A 19,291-nucleotide genomic window follows, 5' to 3' on the forward strand; every position below is an offset into this window, starting at 1 on the left:
AAAAAATTGGAGGGACTTCCCTGGTGGCACAGTGGTGAGGACCCTGCTCTCCCAATGCAGGGGGCCCAGGTTCTATCCGTGGTCAGGGAACTGGATCCCACATGCTGTGGCTGGGAGTTCACATGCCACAATTAAGGGGCCTGCGGGCCACAGCTGAGGAGCCCGTGAGCTGCAACTAAGAAAGTCTGTGTGGGGACTTCCCTGGTGGTGCAGTGGTTAAGAATCCACCTGCCAATGCAGGGGACACAGGTTCAAGCCCTGGTCTGGGAAGATCCCACATACCACAGAGCAACTAAGCTCATGAGCCACAACTACTGGGCCTGCGCTCTAGAGCCCGTGAGCCACAACTACTGAGCTCGCATGCCACAACTACTGAAGCCCATGCACCTAGAGCCCGTGCTCCACAACAAGAGAAGCCACCGCTATGAAAAGCCCACGCACTGCAACAAAGAGTAGCCCCCACGTGCCGCAGAGAAAGCCCGCATGCAGCAATGAAGACCCAACACACAACCATAAATAAATAAATTTATTTAAAAAAAAAGAAAGCCCACCTGCCGCAACTAAGACCCAGCGTGATGAAATAAAAAAATAAAATAAAATGGAATGGAAATGAAATGAAATAAAATAAATATATGTTTAAAAAAAAAAGGATGAAGGAAAAGTGCTCAGACCCCAAGAGACCCTGGGCCAGCCCAGTGGTTCTTGGAGCAAGGCCCGCAAAGCTGGGCTCTCTGGCCCCTCCAGGAGCCTGGGCGCTGCTGGGAGGGCCTGCCCTTCTGGCTGCACGACATCAGCCAAAGCTGCAGGAGCCCGAGTGAGACCACAGACTGACAGCCTCTCCCCAGGAGTGACGGCCGGGTCAAGGCTGCATGGTGGTCACTGCTGAGCTGTGCACTCAGGGCCCATCCCTGATGAGAAAGTAAAAGGACTCATTTTACTACACCTGGATCCCTGGTTCTGAGTGAGGGCACAGAAAGGATGCGGGAGGCCTTGCTGGTCGGGAAGCACTGGTGGCCACAGGGGTGGCAGCTCAGCTACTGTGCTTCCCCAGCCACCACTTCTCCTTGAAACTACTGACCACAAACTGTGGTCACTCAGACGTGGGTGTCGGACAGGCATTTTCTCAAAGATTAATGAAGTGAGCCTGTCACTCGGAGGAAAACATCTGATGGCATTTGCTGTCAAAGATAAAACTTGAGCTTCTAAGTGAAAACTGGAATTTTAGAAAACTTGTATCACTACCATGGGCCTGCTGCTTGCCCCATACTGTACCCGGTGACCCACACAGCCAAGTGACCAGTGTGAGACATCACAGATCACATGGGAGAAGGACTCATTCAAAGTACGAGACGGGCCATTACTCTGGTCCTCGTGGTGTCAGATTTTACACTGCAATTAATTTGAGAAATTACTGCTTGTTTCGTTGCAATAGCAAAGAACAGCTACGACTATTTTTAAAGACTTTTGAAATACCTTTGCCAACTAGGTTTTACTCACATATAGTGTGAGGCTGGATTTTAATCATTTACTTCAACCAAAACAACAGACTGCAAACACTGAATGCAGAAGCCAACAGAACCATCAAGTTAGTGTCCATGCAGGGACCTCCCTGGTAGTCCAGTGGTAAAGAATCCGCCTTCCAATGCAGGGGACACGGGTTTGATCCCTGGTCGGAGAACTAAGATCCCACGTGCCACGGGGCAACTAAGCCTGCGCACCACAATTACTGAGCCTGTGTGCCTCAACTAGAGAGCTCACGTGATGCACCTACAAAGCCCACATGCTCTGGAGCCCATGTGCCACTAGAGAGAAGCTTGGGTGCTGCAATGAAAGATCCCACATGCTGCAAGGAAGATTCCGCGTGCCGCAACGAAGACCCAACACAGCCAAAAAATAAATTAATTAATTAAATTATTTTTTAATAAAATTAAAAAAATAAAATCTGTTGACAATAAAAAAACAGTGTCTATGCAACCCGACATTATAGAAATTGGGAAAAAATAAAACAGTGCCACTCTTACTACTTTGAGGAGTTTTGGAAACTACAGGTTTTTTAAATTTAAGAAATGTTATTTATGTTAATGTAATGGGTTTATTACTGTTAATTTTAATAAATTAATAAATATCTTAATATTTATCAGTTTTAATTTCTAATATGGTAAATATTAGTAGATTTAACCCACATAAACAAACACTGTTTGGGTCCCCAATATTTTCTAAGAGTGTAAAGAGGTCCTACTGCTGACAAGTTTGAGGATTTCTGGCCTAAGTAAATGCCCTTGATTAACTGACCCAGAAATATACACAGGAGTGGTCACCACAACATGATTTGTAATAAGGGGGAAACAATGTCCCTTCAATAAGAGAAAGAAAAAATGGTGACATATTCTTTATGGAAAAATGGAATATTGGAATACTATACAGCTGAGATACAAATGTGTATGTGTACATGTATACACACAGATCTCAAATAGATACACACACACACACACGCACAGATCTCAGGAACACATTGTTGAGAAGAAAGGGAAACTGAAAAGATCGGTACAAGATGGTGCCAGTGATTTCTATTTTAAAAAAACAAATACTACATTTTGTTTATGGAACATATACCTTCGGGAGGCTACCCACCAGGTTCACAATCATGACAGCCTGTGAGAGAGAGGAGGGAACAGCACTAGGAGGGGACAGTGGGCAATTCACCTCCTACCTGTAACATTCCATTTCTCTTATTTAAAAAGGGAAGGGGTTCCCTCCTCCTGGCCAGAGAGCAAGCCTGCTTTAGGGCAGCCTCTCCTCATTACTTCCCTGAGAGGGACACTGCCTACTAGAGACCTCTCCTGGGAGCTGCTGGAATCCAAGTAGTGTACAGCCTTGACTCTGCTGGGAATCTACTCATACTGGCTGTTATTAAAGATTTTGTTATAGTCCACCTGAAACCTCAGTCAATGCTGTAAGGATGGGATTTATAAACCTGCATTTACCAGCCTGTTAATTTTTAAGTGCCCCTTTCTATATGTTTCTATTTCGGTCCTATATTTTCCACTACTATTTAATCTGCTTTAACCAAAGGGTTCTCCATTTCTGTGGGAGTTTATACTGCTCTCAGCTCTGTCTGATCTCCAGTGCCCAGGGTTTCTTTGGTGTGTGAACAATGGAGGAAAACTTGACTCAAAAGTTTTCGTGCCCCAGCAAAGGAAACAAAATGAAACAAAAAGACAACCTACGGAATGGGAGAAAATTTTGCAAAGGATGCAACTGATTAATTTCCAAAATATACAAGCAGCTCATGAAGCTCAATAACAACAACAACAAAAAAACCCAATCCAAAAATGAGCAGAAGACCTAAATAGACATTTCTCCAAAGAAGACACACAGATGGCCAATAGGCACATGAAAAGATGGTCAACATTGCTAATCCTTAGAGAAATGTAAATCAAAACTACAATGAGGTACCACCTCACACCAGTCAGAGCGGCCATCATTAAAAAGTCTACAAATAACAAATGCTGGAGAGGGTGTGGAGAAAAGGGAACCCTCTTACACTGTTTGTGCAAATGTAAATTGGTGCAGCCACTATGGAAAACAGTAGGGACGTTCCTCAAAAAACTAAAAATAGAGTTACCATATGATCCTGCAATACCATTCCTGGGCATATATCCAGAGAAAATTATAATTCTAAAAGATACATGCACCCCAACGTTCACTGCAGCACTATTTACAATAGCCAAGATATGGAAGCACCTGAAAGTCCATCTAAAGATGAATGGATAAAGAAGATGTGGTATACATACACGATGGAATAATATTCAGCTATAAAAAAGAATGAAGTAATGTCATTTGCAGCAACATGGATGGACCTGGAGATTATCATACCAAGTGAAGTAAAAGTCAAGCAAAGACAAATATCATATGATATTGCTTATATGTGGAATCTTAAAAAAATGATACAAATGAACTTACTTACAAAACAGAAACAGACTCACAGACATAGAAAACAAACTTACGATGACCAAAGGGGGAAGGGAGGGAATTAAATTAGGAGTTGGGAATTAAAATATACACACTGCTATATATAAAATACATAACCAACAAGGACCTGTGTATAGCACAGGGAACTATACTCAGTATCTTGTAATAACCTATAATGGAAAAGAATCTAAAAAAGAGTGTGTGTGTGTGTGTGTGTGTGTATATATATATAAAATCTGAATCACTTTGCAGTACACCTAAAACAAATACAACATTGTTGGACTTCCCTGGTGGTCCAGTGGTTGAGACTCCATGCTTCTACTGCAGGGGTGCAGTTTGAGCCCTGGTCAGGGAACTAAGATCCCACATGTCTGTGGTGCGGCAGGGGGTGGGGGGGACTAATACAACATTGTAAATCAACTGTATTTCAATAAAAAACTTTTTTTAAGTCTTTGTGCCTGATTATTTTTGGCCTTTCAAGAGTAAATTTATTATTTCCAAATATTCAACAAACATATAAAAAGAAAACAAGTATAGAAAGAAAAAGGTGTGTAATTCTCAGAGGAAAAAAATCAGGGATTTCAAGGGACTAAGCAAGGGGAAAACTCCACGGTAAGCTTAGCTAGAAAGCCAGGCTTCCAAATCTGTACCGTCCTGCAGATGTGATGCTGCCACACAGCATCATGTCACCCGCCCTGGCAGCTGCGTGACCTCCCCCCAGCGGTCTTCCACATTTGTCAATTCTCATCATGGCGCTCGGCTTTTAAAAATCAATGGGAGGAGATCTGTGCCCAGTCCACAGGAGCTCAGGGGTTGACGGGAATTCCTCTGGTGGACAGTCGCCCTCATTTCAAAGGACATCTGCTCCCCAGGATATTCCTTGGTCCCTCACTGAGCACCTACTATGTGCCAGGGACACAAAATGAATGAAGTGAGGGTTGAAGCAAGGATGCACACTACCACACGGATGAACCTCAACAATCATGCTAAGTGAAAGCAGCCAGACACAGAAGACGGTTTGGTGTATGATTGCATTTATGTGAAATGTCCAGAAAAGGCAAATCCATAGAAACAGGAAGCAGATACTGATCTGGCTGAGGAGAGGAGTGGACAGTGACTGCAGACGGGCATGAGGGGTCTTTGTAGGATGAGGAAGTGTTCTACAACTGGACTATGGAGATGTTGTACAACTATGTAAATTTACTAAAAGTCGTTGAATTGTATGATTTAAATGGGTGAATATTATCAATAGTGACTTTTCACAGCTGACAATTCACTTCTGCTTGTCGACCAACATTTCCTGAATTTGTAGGGCAGTCCTGGCCTGAGCTGCACAGTCTGGGCATTCACCATCTGCAGGAACTTAACCTGTTCCCTCTGCATCCAGATGGTGCCGGGCATGTTCCATCTTTGGGAGAACTGAGAAAATCTCTGGAGTAAGTCTGGGAATGGAACCCCAGATGAGATTTTTCTGCAGGCTGCAGGCTGTATAAAAGTCAACATTAAAATTGGATCCCATCAAGTCTAAAAATTTCATTAAAATAATTTCAGAGGTTTTTAACCCACTGATAAATTTTCATTATTATTTTACATGAAAAGTTCAAAGGATGACAATTCTATTTCATGCAGTATTTTTTAAATTAAAAAACGAAATGCTGTTCTAAGTGGGATCAAGGAATTTAAAAATCTTAGTTCCTTTAAAAACTATGAAAGAATGAGCTCAGAGTGTCACAGATAAAGTGACAAGAAAAGATACCGCCTAGGTCACGAGGGCACTTTTAATCAGCTGGAGGCTTTCCAGTGCCCACAGTGCATTCAGGGCCAAAGCCCCCACATGCCCACGCCGGCTCCCTCTGGAGGCCGTGATCAGCCACTCGGCGGGTCCCGCCCCTGCCCCCTGTGACAGCCCCGCGCGCGAGGTGAGGCCAGGCCGGCGGGGGCGAAGACGCGGTCCCACCACCCCGGGCCCTTGCAGGTCACTGCCCACAGCGCGGCCCAACGCAGGACAGAGCCCGCCCTCCCGGAGGCCACGGCCCAGGCCCAGGCCAGTCTGGACTCACTGCGGCCGCAGCCGTCTCACCCGAACACATGCTCCGAGCTCCAGACCCTCATCGCCGCCCACGCAGAGCCCGGCCGGGGGTGCTCCAGGCTCAGGGAAGCTCCAGGCCCGGGATGCTCCGCTCCGCGGGGGGCGGGGCGTGTGGACGCGGTGTGTGGGGCGTTTAGGGAGTGGGCGGGTCGGGACTGGGCGCCCGCCCATCACGAGAGCGGCGGCACCACGGCTGCGCGGAGGGACTGGCAGTAGCTGTGCCGGCCGCAGGCACCGACTACGTGGCGGGGCGGGGCGGGGCGGGGCCCCTGGTGCCACTGCGGAGATGGGGGCGGGGCTCATTCCTACTGGTCAGGTGGTCCAAATTCTCCCAAAGCTCCTTCCAGCCATGCCGGTTCCCATTATTGGGAAGGATAAGGAACAGTGTGTCCCACCAGCCCGACAAGTCTCTCCGCGGAGTTGGGGGGCGGGGGGGAGGAAGCAGCAGGTGTGGAACGGCCTTAAACCAGAACGTGAGGCCCCTCGCAGGCAGTCCGCTGTGTGGTTCGAAGACCCCACAAAATCCAACCCTTTATGTAGCCAGGCAGGTGCGACCCTCGAGACCCGGATGTCAAGTGAGAGCACTGACAGCACCGCTTGTCAGAGCTCATCCTAAGTCCACCTGGCAATTGGAGTGGCCACTTGGGTTCACTACTTGTCTTTGTCCAAAGGAGAAATATATTTCTCATTCCCATAGGAGGTAGGGTTGCAGCCTGAAGCCAGGTGCTCCCTGTAAGTTAGGCTAATGTTTCAAAAGGATGGCTCCCAAGTCCCTGAGAAAAACATTCCTGGGTTGTTCAGCTGGCCAAAGGCCTACTTAGCCTTTAAAAACATTTACATAGGACTTTGCTGGTGGCGCAGTGATTAAGAATCCGCCTGCCAACTCAGGGGACATGGGTTCGAGCCCTGGTCCAGGAAGATCCCACATGCCGCAGAGCAATTAAGCCCGTACGCCACAACTACTGATCCTGCACTCTAGAGCCTGCAAGCCACAACTACTGAGCCCATGCGCCACAACTACTGAAGCCCGCACGCTCTAGGGCCCTTCTGTTTCAACTACTGAGCCCGCGTGCCTAGAGCCCATGCTCCACAACGAGAGAAGCCACTGCAATGAGAAGCACAGGCAGCGCAACGAAGAGTAGCCCCTTCTCGCTGCAACTAGAGAAAGCCCGCGCGCAGCAACGAGGATCCAAAGCAGCCAAAAATACTTTTTTTTAATTAAAAATAAATAAAAACATTTAAATAGATCTCAAAAAGACAACTTAGAAGTGTTTTAGAGTAGATGCTATAAGAAAGGATAAAGGAGAGACCCTTTCCCTTTTGCACTCGGGAAAAATCATTTTTACTCTAGATTTATATTTACCCTGCACTTCTACAAATACAGTTCAAATGCAGAGAAGCGAGATGCTAGTTTGAGAAGAGGGTGACCCTCTGCAGAAAGAGCTGGGGTGTAAGGGCAGCACCCAGCTCAACACCCACAGTGAGCAGTCATCCCGAACCTACCTGTGCGATGAGTCAGTGAAGTGGGGACAGAGCAGAAGCAGCCCAAAGACCTGGGCTAGGACCCTGGCCCCACCATCTCCACGCTCCACACACTCCACCTTTGCCACCTGTGCTCTAACCTCACGGCGATCTTCCCACGTCAGCGCTGCTGCCCGTTTTATTAGCGAGCAGACTGGGGTTTGAGGAGGTGTAAAAGTGCGCTGAGTGATCACACTCTGAGGGCAGAGCCGAGATGAGTCCCCCACAGCCATGCTGCAGTGACTGGCAGTTGTGGCCAGCTATGGAACACGCCCTGTGCTGAGCTCTGAGCTCAGTGCTGTCATTCTAGCTTTAAAAAGCATCATCATTGGACTTCCCTGGTGTCACAGTGGTTAAGAATCTGCCTGCCAACGCAGGGGACACAGGTTCGAGCCCTGGTCCGGGAAGATCCCACATACTGTGGAGCAACTAAGCCCATGCGCCACAACTACTGAGCCTGCGCTCTAGAGCCTGTGAGCCACAACTACTGAGCCTACATGCCACAACTACTGAAGCCCTCGTGCCTATGGCCCACGCTGCACAACAAGAGAAGCCACCGCAATGAGAAGCCCGTGCACTGTAATGAAGAGTAGCCCCCACTCACCCCAAGTAGAGAAAAGCCCGCGCACAGCAATGAAGACCCAATGCAGCCAATAAATAAATAAATAAATAAATTGCCGTCTCTCAAACCACTGAAAAAAAAAGTTTAAAAAAAAAAAAGCATCATCATTTACAATCAGCATTTTCCACAAACACGATTGACCATGAGGCTGAAGAAATTGGGCCGATGGTGACAGTCAGAAGACACTGCAGTGAGAGTTTGTGGGGAAACCAAGACCCTAGCCAGGAAACATCTCTGTAGAGACACTACTTAGTGGTGGAGCTGGGGCCTGAGGGCAGGAGTGCAGTGAGGGTGGCCTTCAGGCTCACTGTGACCTGCACCCGCCTCGCCTTCTAAAGCCATCTCACACACAGCTGTTGGGTCCCAGCGGCCAAGCCTGGCTCAGGTGTCAGCACCTCTGTGGTTCCATCACTACTTCTACGTACTTGCATCTGAGACTTACCACCACGTGTTATGACCATCAGGAACTAGGTTATCATTATCCTTGTTATTTCCAGAGTCAGAAACCTAATAGGCACACAATAAATCAATGACTGTTGAACACAGATGAACGTCACACCTGGCTTCAAGTCCTATACTGCTACTTCCATTGTTGGTCAAAGACCACTGTCTCACTCACTCTGTTCCACCAAGTCTGGTCCAGGAGCAGCAGAGCTACCCGGGAGCCTGTTAGAAATGGAGACCCCTGGCCCCACCACACAGCATCTTGGGAGCTGTGCCCCACTTCACATCTAAACCTTTCAAAGCAAGAGTCCGCATCTGCTCTTCCCGCTCCTTTACTGCTATGTATTCCACCGCAGGCTGGTACGGGCTCCCGAAACCTCTCGTTAGTCATCAGTAACCATCGCACTTCCAGTCCAACGGGTGCTGTTCTGTCCCCCTCCCCCGGGCCTCTGTGCTGCATGAAAAGTATTGGGCTTTCTCTCCTGGGACCTCTGCTCCCTCTGCATCCTCTGTACTGGTCCTTCCCAGGATACACACCTCTTCCCTCTCTGTTCTTCCCCCTCTACACCTACTCCCTGAGTGATTCACTGAGTGTCCTGGTTTCCACTAAGTCCCCAGCCTGCCTCTCCATCTCATTCCTACCCATCTGTCCAGTTGCCCACGGGGTGTTCTCTAGGTCCTACTTCAAATGCATCATGGCCACGCATCTCCCACCTTAAACAGACTCCTCTCCTAGGATTCACTGCCCAGGTCCCTGGCATCACCCAGGCGCCCCAAGCTAGACCCGGACCCCTACATCCAAACAATCATCAAGTCCTTTGGGATTTACCTCTTCTAGATTGTTTTAATCCCTTACTTCTTCCGCATTAAGAGCCAATACGATTTAATAGTTGTAGCTGAAGGCATGGGTTTGAAGAGGAACAAACCTGGGTTCCAGTCCTGGCTCCCATTCTGCAAATTGCTAAGCTCTTCAAATGTCAGTATCATCATCCTTGACATGGGAACGCTACTAGTAAAAAAACAAAGTCCTTTGGGACTTGTGGGAATTAATGAGGACAGAGTACATGACTGTGGTTAGTATTGCTGTCACCGTCCCTGCTGACTCCTGACCTGGCTCCATCCAGCACCACCCTCTCCGGGTTCCTGCACAGCTCCCTAGCTGGCCCCTCAGAGCAGTGTCCCATCATCCTGCCACACCCCCTCCAGAGCTCTGTTTGGCCGTGCCCTGGGGTGGTCCTCGGCCCCCTCGTCCTCCTGCGGCTGCTCCCGATACCTCCATCGTTACTCTCAGCACATTGTTTTAGAATTACTGCACCAGTTTGTGTTTCTGTCTCTCTCAGCAGATTATGCTTATTAAGGAAGCAGGTGTCTAGGCTCAACCTCTCTCTTAGCTTTTGAATTGTTATCTCTGGGGTGAGGCCCAGGAACAGGCATTGTTAATGAGCAGCCAAGGCAATCACAGCGCTCTGGAGTTTGGAAAGGCGTCCTGCACTAGACTGAGCTCTGGGATGGGACCAGGCCTGGCTCATTTCTGTGTGCCCATGCTCGGTCCCGGTACCTGGCAAACAGTGAGCTCCAGATAAGTGCTTGTTCAGTGAGTCAAGGATGACTCCAAGGGCGTCACGAACCTGGGAGCAGGTTGGCCAGGGTGGGTGGGGCTCCATCTGTTGTCACCACTGCAGAGCCACCTGGTCGAGTTTAGGAAACCCTAGTGCCTTTGTGGGTCACCTGTGGGGTAAATTGAGAGGCTTTTCAACCAGTGGTCCTAGTCTTTTTTGTTAATCTATTCACATTTTATATATTGAGATTCGGTGTCAAAATTTCACTTTTACAAGAGTCTGCTGCTAAAAATAAATAAGTTTGAAAACTGCTGTACCAGAATAGCTTTTTAATTTAGAGAGAAAATCAATCTCCCAGCAGGTAAGGAGTTTTGAAGAACTTTTGGAGCCGTTCCTTTCCCACTGTCATGGATATTCTTCATTAGGCTCTGATGTTTAATTGACCCTGAAATACAATGATCATGAAGATCTGACTTACAGGGATTCCTCAACCCTCCATGCAGTTAGAACAAGAGGGCAGGAGGGCAGGATTCCAGCCGGCACCATCAGCATCTAGATCTTCCAAGATCCTATGTAGGAATATTATTGTTATCCAGAGACAGTTCTCTAACCAGAGTCAGAACTATCCTGAACCTCAACACAGCCAAGATATTCTCATGTTTTATTAAAACAGTATATCTCTGTGACCTTTTACTTTCTATGGTATATGCTTCTATGTAATTAATTCCTCTTCCCAACCCTTAAATACAATTCCTGAAGTAAGTCTCTACAATAAGTAGTCTAACTTTTCCTCCTTATTTCTGTTTCTGGGCACTTTAATTCTATCCAATTCCCATTATGCCTCTGGCATTGCAAAGATGGCTTATGACCAAGGGGCCTGGTGTCCAAAACAATCATCAGTTTTCTCTCGAGAAGATACAACTAGGAAAAATCTAGGAACTTTATGATATTTGTGCACTACTGTGACCAACAGTTTTAGAAAAATGTTTGATCACTACCAAGTAAAGTGGTGACTAGGAATATTCTAAATGTTCTGCTAGTCATTCATGAAACTTGCATTGTTAGGGTTTGATGTTGTAATTCATTCTCTTATTCGTTGTCATGTAGGAGATATTAATATTGTGTCTTTAGATTCCTTTACTTGAGGCACATTACCAGGAACAGCAGCACAAGTCATGACCACAGACGGAAAATATCACATCAGCTTCACCTTATAGAAAATAATTAGCATTGTTATAGATGAACAACAGTAACATCATTTAGGAGGAAAAAAAATCCAGACCAGCCTGTGATACTTGAAAGTTTTCTTTTTTTTTTTAATAAATTTATTTATTTATGCTGTGTTGGGTCTTTGTTTCTGTGCGAGGGCTTTCTTTAGTTGTGGCGAGCGGGAGCCACTCTTCATCGCGGTGCGCGGGCCTCTTACTATCGCGGCCTCTCCTGCCGCGGAGCACAGGCTCCAGACGCACAGGCTCACTAGCTGTGGCTCACGGGCCTAGTTGCTCCGTGGCATGTGGGATCTTCCCAGACCAGGGCTCGAACCCATGTCCCCTGCATTGGCAGGCAGATTCTCAACCACTGCGCCACCAGGGAAGCCCCTCGAAAGTTTTCTGAATGCACAATGCGCAGTTGTCCTTAACAGACTAATAGATTAATAGACCTCTCCTGTCACCTGGTGGACAAATTGTGCAGCACAGCTTCACGTGAGCAGTCTCAGGGTCCTAGTCCCCAAACACATGTAACTTATTTATTTTTTGTAATAACGTTTACCAAGCAATTTCTCTGCTGGGATATCATCCACTGAATATATATTGGCATGTGTGTGTGTGTGTGTGTGTACATATATATATATATACACATCAATAAAAATGTTCATTGTAGCATCTGAGATACAAATAAATTGGAATCAGTCTAACTGACCCTTGGTTAGAAACTGTTATACTTTTCCCATAGAATACCAGAAAGCTTATTAAAGAACTGGGTGGAAGTATATGCGATTAACATACAAAAGTATATGTTAATCAGAAAAGCAAAGTGTATAAACTACAATTTCATTCACATGAAAATATACTTTATATGCTTGTAAATACATGTAAACTGTATGGACACACACACAACACACCAAAAAGAACTCTAAGAAAATTACCTTTAAACAGTGAAAATGAGAGATTGACTTTCACTCCCTATTTTGTATCGTCAACTTTGCTGAATTTATTTATTAGTTCTAGTAACTTTTAATGGATTGTTTATGATTTTCTATAATTAGGATCATGTCATGTGTATATACAGATAGTTTTACTTCTTCCTTTCCAATATGGATGCCTAATATTTCTTTTTCTTGTCTAATTGATCTGGCTAGAACTTCCAATACAATGTTAAATAGTAGTAGTGAGGGCTTCCCTGGGGTCGCAGTGGTTAAGAATCCGCCTGCCAATGCAGGAGACACGGGTTCAAGCCCTGGACCGAGAAGATCCCACATGCCACAAAGCAACTAAGCCCGTGTGCCGCAACTACAGAAGCTGCGCTCTAGAGCCCACAAGCCACAACTACTGAGCCCACGTGCCACAACTACCGAAGCCCGTACGCCTACAGCCCGTGCTCTGCAACGAGAAGCCCATGCACCTCAATGAAGAGTAGCCCCTGCTCACTGCAACTAGAGAAAAGCCCACACAAAGACCCAATGCAGCCATAAATAAATAAATAAATGAATTTATGAAGAAAAAAATAGTAGTGGTGAAAGTGGGCATCCTTGTCTTGTTCGTGATCTTAGAGGGAAAGATTTCAGTCTTTCACCATTGAGTAAGAAGTTAGGGCTTCCCAGGTGGCGCAGTGGTTGAGAGTCCGCCTGCCGATGCAGGGGACACGGGTTCGTGCCCCGGTCCGGGAAGATCCCACATGCCGCGGAGCGGCTGGGCCCGTGAGCCATGGCCGCTGAGCCTGCGTGCCCGGAGTCTGTGCTCTGCAACGGGAGAGGCCACAATAGTGAGAGGCCCGCGTACCGCAAAAAAAAAAAAAAAAAAGAAGTTAGCTGTGGGTTTTTCACAAGTATCCTTTATTATGTTGAGAAGGTTAACTTCCCTAGTATTCCAAGTGTTTTCTCTAATGAAATGGTGTTGGATTTTGTCAAATGCCTTTTCTGTATCAATTAAGATGATCATGTGATTTTTTTGTTTTGTTTTTATATGCAAATGTTCATAGCAGCTTTATTCATATCTTCCAAAAATTGGAAACAAAATGTTCATTAACAGGAGGATAGCTAAACAAATTGTGGTACATTCATACAATGGAATACTACTCAGCAATAAAAATAAATACATGGTTCAACCTCTCAAAGCTTTATACTAATGAAAGCATTAAGTGATTCAATTTAGTTTCAGAGCTGGGGGGGGGAGGGAAACCCTAGTCTATGGTGAAAAAATATGGATAGTAGTTAAACTACCAACTAAAGTAGGGGTAGTGCTTTGTTGCTTAGGTAGGGGTATAAGGGAACCTTCCTTTGTCCTGATATGGCTGTGGGCTAAAAATATCCATTTTCAAAATTGTAGTTAAGATTTGTGTATTTCAATTTTATAAATCTTACCTAATAAGAGGTATGTATATATGAATATGGATAGATGAATGTACCAAAGCAGAATTGAGGACTATCGAAGCTAGGGTGTGAAGGTTCAAGGTACAATTTTTTTTAATATACATCCAATTAAGATGTTTAATTACAAATCTCGATGTATTTTTATGGGCTCCTAGCTCACATATCCAACAGCATATTGGACATCTCTTGACATTGCCAATGGTTTTCTTCCAATCTTAGTCACATAACAGATATCTATGACCCTGCCTCAATTTCATCCTAGGTTTCTGGTTTGAACAACTCAGGAAAATGCTAGATTGCCAGAAGTAGTCTGAAGAGGGTTCAGTTTGGGGTAAGAATTGTGACTTGTCATCTTGTAAAGGACTAATAAAGTAGCCCCTAAGGAGCAAACATAAGTGGGAAGAAACTAGAAAAGTAAAACAAACTGATGGTGATCAACAGTGGACATGCTTGCAGTGAACTCAGAAAGTCTCTGAAGTAGGAATGGGTGGATAGAATCCAAAGGACCAATACTTCTTCCATTATGACAAAAAGGGTAGATGAGAATGTCAAGTTTGAAGGTGGGTAGCCAGGAAATGGTGAGTTATCTGACTAGGACAATAAAAGCCTTTTATTTTTCATAGTGTGATATCACATTTACCATATTTTTCAGATTATGTCCCTGAATCTGATTAACACCAAGTGTCTGCCAAACTCAGTTACCTGTTCATGTAAAAGAATCTGGTGCTGTAGGTATTGCACACATATGTAACAACCTGCTTTTCTATGATCAACCCTTTTTAACTCAGATGATGAGATATGTACCTGCATGGCACAATGATCAAAAGCTTATAACTCTGTTCTAGTTAATAGAAATAACCATGAGTTAGACTCTGCCCCCACCCCACCATCAACAGCCTATTTCATAATAAATGTTAGACTATTCCACCTTCAAACTTTTCACTTTTCTAGCTCCCAAATCTAGCATTCTTATTACTACTTACACCCTCTCTACTCTTTGATATCCTGGTATATAGCCCGGATGACTTCCTTTGAGCTTCAGGTATGAAGCCACTAACAAAAAAATGTTTAAATCTGTTCTCCCAGGAGCTTAGAGATCTTATCTTTATGACAACTCCCATAAATCTTAAAAAATGATCATTAAATATTGATTTACTCAATTAATTATAAAAACTTTAGATGTCTAGTATTTGGTCATGTATACTATTTTAAAAAATACATCAACAGAAAACTTTCTGAACGTCACTAGACAACGAATTAAGCAAACCTTTATTGAAGCTTAAACTGTGGTACAGAAATACATTTCAACTGATTTAAGTCCAACATCATGAAGAGAGAAATTATGGCACCAAAATTTTCCCTTCTCTATCATACACACTAGGATTAATTTAGATTACTATCCAATCTATAGTTTTCATTTTTCTAGGCTTTGTTCCATACAAATTTGTGCAGTTTCTCAACATTAAATGGAAATCTTAAACCTATTGGGCCGGGGCGGGGGCAGGGGGCGGGAATCAGACCTCAAGCAAATAAATGTTCATCTACTGGGACACTGTTCAAGAACAAAATCCACTTTGAGCACTGGTCCTCATAATAGCCCCAAAACATTAGGTACTGTGCGCTAATTACAGAACCGGACTGATCCATTGATTGAAAGCTTCTTCAGTGAAGCTCTGAATCAACAACGTGTTTAAAAGTCAAAATTGTTCCAACCACTTGATTTCAAACCAAGTAGAATTTATGTTTAGAAACACTAAAAAAAAAAGTGTTTCATTTATAAATATGGAAGGAACAAAAACATCACTGCATCAATCCAGAAAGAATCAAAAATTGTTTGAGGACAAGAAGAAATACAAAATTGAGTCAACTTTGCTCTTTTCTCAGCTGCTTAAATAAATGTCCGTATTAGCAAATACAGCTAAAAGATGCCAACTCTTTTAAGCCTGTATTTCTAGTCATTTCCCATTGACCATTTTGGAATTTTGTGTGTTATGTTTTATGGGTAGCACTCTGCTTCACTGTGTAGTATGTCTGAATAACCTGAACAGTTCTCATTCATCACTTGATGTTACTCCATGGAGAAAGAAATACCAGTAAGAGGAACCATCAGAACACTATCACATGCATCACAAAGTCACATAACTTTTTAAGTCACAAGATGGCAAAGAAATCAATTCTGCTTTGAACCAAAGTTTATGGCATATCATTAATAGAAATGAGTGGAAATGGCTATGAAAGTAAAAGTTGAGGTGAATCATCTGAGCTGACTTGACTTGTTGAATCCAACACAACCTTTATCTTAAATCTCCTTGCTAACAAATTTAGTTATAATTTTTTTATACTACTACTTAGCAAGTTAATAAAGACATGGTACCCATGAGAAGCTAATCTTATTTAATGGGGGGCACAGAATGGCATACAGTTTCCATACAGTTCTGCCAATATTCCCTAGTATCAATCTACACCTTCTTTGCTAATCAACACCAGCTTATTCCAAAAGAGCTCATGGTAACGAAAAATGCCAAACTCCCTTGACCTTAAAAGAAAATTAAGCCCAGGGTCCATCCCCCCATTCCCCTTCTGGGGTATAAGGTTAGTGTAAACCCACAGTGTAACAGTGTATTGCTTTATGGAGGGGGTGTGGTTGGGAGGGAGATACCATGGTGAGGAATGAATCAATTAAAGTCACACAAGTATAGGAAGCAGTGAGATAGTAATACACAAAATGGATAACTGCAGTCATTTTCGTAGAGGACTCGGCTCGTGGAAGAAGAACTTTGATTGGTGCTGCAAAAACACCTGTGTGAAGTAGAAACTGGTTTCAATAACATTAGTAGAGAATATGTTATAGAAAGTGGAGTTAACTGGATGCAAAATCCTGGTAGCAATTTAATAGAACAGTCCCAGATGGCTAGGCTGAGGCCAAGACCTAATGAGGATGAAAGCCTTGTCTGTGGGGAATTTTGGATGATACCTGGAGAAATACTACACTGTGCATAAACCAAACTGAGTTGTTTTCACAAGTGTTGTAAAGTTTCATATAGTAAAAGGTTTTTTCTACATGCACTTCAATTTCACAGCAAGAGTGGCATAGGATACCTAAACACAGAAGAGAGCATTCATGCAAGATATCTAACTCCTTGATATAATAATGCATACAATTCAAAATGATTACACTATCATTACATCTAGGGCTTTCTGCACCTACAAGGTGGTGGTTATGGAAAGCATGGCCCTTGGTATCAATATCTAAAAAGCAGCCACCACCTTCTTCTATGTGTGTTCTTTTTGCGTTTTTTCTTCATTTTTCTTAATCAACTCTGCTGTTGTTGCTGCTTCTCAGCAAAACTGGTAAAAACAAAATTGTAATCACTGAACATAGCGCTCTGGCAATCAAGACGTTTAAAACCTTCAATACTCTGGGGCGGAGAAGCACTGTGAGACATTTAGAACTCTGATTTACAAACAGGGTAGTCACAAATTTTCCTGGCTTGAAGACTTCCACAACTTTCCTGATCAGGTCATCATAGGAGGTCTGACTTAAGTTTGTTTCAAAGCTAACATAAGAAAATTCTGGTTCTGAGTGATGTGAATAGTCCAATAAGTTCCATCCAATTTCATTCCATTCATTGAATACCCACAAGGATTGAACAGTGTGGCATCAATGACAGAACCTGGTATCAGGTCACGAATTCCACTCTCACGAGTGACATCCTTTGCAGTAACACCATCTTTCATGTAGAACTGGTCCATAACTGCTGGGTCAAGCTCACTCAACAGAATTTCCAGGGTTTGATCCGGCTGATTGATTACCCAACTCTCTGGGAAATCCAAAGTACAAAAGTACCAACAATCAGAATTCATGCGTCCCATACAATATGTTGCTCCATTTGGGAAAACTGCATTAAGAAACTCTATTTCTTCCTGGAAATTCAGGTGTGGGTACCCTTGGTGAGAAGGCTTCATGAAATTCTTATGAGAATAAAAGAAGCTTTGAATTGAGTCAAACCCACTGTAATCCCTAGCAAGTTTCAACAGGGGAACCAGTGCTTTCAGCAAGAGGGTGGTACCACATGTCTTCAAAATGAAACGTCTCTTGGAGACAAACATGCTACTCTCACTGAGTACATAAGCTTCCTGCTTGTCAGTTTTTGTCACACTTATGATTGAACATAGCACATCCTTCAAAAGTATGTCCCACTCGGATCTTGGGATGGTGCAAAGATCCCCAGATCCTTGGTTTGCGTCGGGTTGCTGCCTGGAGAACTAAACCTCCAGCAGCTTCTCAGTCCCTTCGAAAAAATGTGCAGCTTCCATCACCGTGAGACTAGCGAACAACCAACAACCACAGAAAATCAACTAAATTAAATCTCTTCTCCTGCCGCTGCCGCCGCCACTGAGGATTATTCCAGCTGTGTTACTAAAGTTCAGGTTCCTTTTTTGCTATAATTTTATATTAACTTTTTTTTTAAAAGGGTTAATAAAATTTTCCCGTTTTTTTTTTGTGTGTGTGAGCGAAAGTTGAAACAGAGGCAGATACAGCTCAGTCTCTTGTAGTCTGCTGTTTCCCCGTTAGAGAGAGTAGAGCGAGCGCTAGCTAATGTTGCCGGCCATACTGTGGGAGCGATCATGTGATTTTTAAAAATTCATTCTATTAACGTGATGTATTACATTGATTTTATTATGTTGAACCAACCTGACATTCTGAGGTAAATCCCACTTGGTCATGGTGTATAATCCTTCAAATATGATGTTGGCTTTGGTTTGCTAGTATTTTGTTGAGGATTTTTGCATGTATATTCATAAGGGATACTGCATTATCTCCAAATACAGTCACATTGGAAGTTGGGGTTTCAAATATGAATGTTGGGGGCAATCTACAGATTTAATGTGATCCCTATCAAATCACCCATGACGTTTTTCACAGAACTAGAACAAATAATCCTAAAATTTATATGGAACCGTAAAAGACCCAGAATTGCTAAAGCAATCCTGAAGAAAAAGAACAAAGCGGGAGGCATAACCCTCCCAGACTTCAGAAAATACTACAAAGCTACAGTAATCGAAACAGAGTGGTACTGGCACAAAAACAGATACATGGATCAATGGAACAGAATAGAGAGCCCAGAAATAAACCCACACACCTACAATCAATTAATATTCAAAAAAGGAGGCAAGAATATAAAAAGGGGAAAAAGACAGTCTCTTCAGCAAGTGGTGCTGGGAAAGTTGGACAGCTGCATATAAATCAATGAAGTTAGAACACACCCTCACACCATGCACAAAAATAAACTCAAAATGGCTTAAAGACTTAAACATAAGATATAACACCATGAAACTCCTAGAAAAGATCATAGGCAAAACATTCTCTGACATAAATTGTACCAATATTTTCTTAGGTAAGTCTCCCAAGACAATAGAAATAAAAACAAAAATAAACAAATGGGACCTAATCAACCTTACAAGCTTCTGCACAACAAAGGAAAAACAAAATG

At 43.7% G+C, this 19,291-nt stretch overlaps 1 protein-coding gene and 1 pseudogene across 24 annotated transcripts in view; both read right to left on the reverse strand.

Annotated features, from left to right (window-relative positions):
* PRELID3A (PRELI domain containing 3A) overlaps window positions 1-19,291 on the reverse strand; it is a 103,845-nt gene that overhangs the window by 70,573 nt on the left and 13,981 nt on the right. The gene's annotated exons all lie outside the window — the stretch shown is intronic.
* LOC111162922 (S-adenosylmethionine decarboxylase proenzyme pseudogene) overlaps window positions 1-19,291 on the reverse strand; it is a 32,901-nt pseudogene continuing 13,610 nt past the window's right edge.

Source organism: Delphinapterus leucas, chromosome 14 (genome assembly GCF_059928025.1).
Source record: "Delphinapterus leucas isolate spDelLeu-1000000601 "Yukka" chromosome 14, BTC_Dleu_Yukka2, whole genome shotgun sequence".
Classification (NCBI taxonomy): Eukaryota; Metazoa; Chordata; class Mammalia; order Artiodactyla; family Monodontidae; genus Delphinapterus; species Delphinapterus leucas.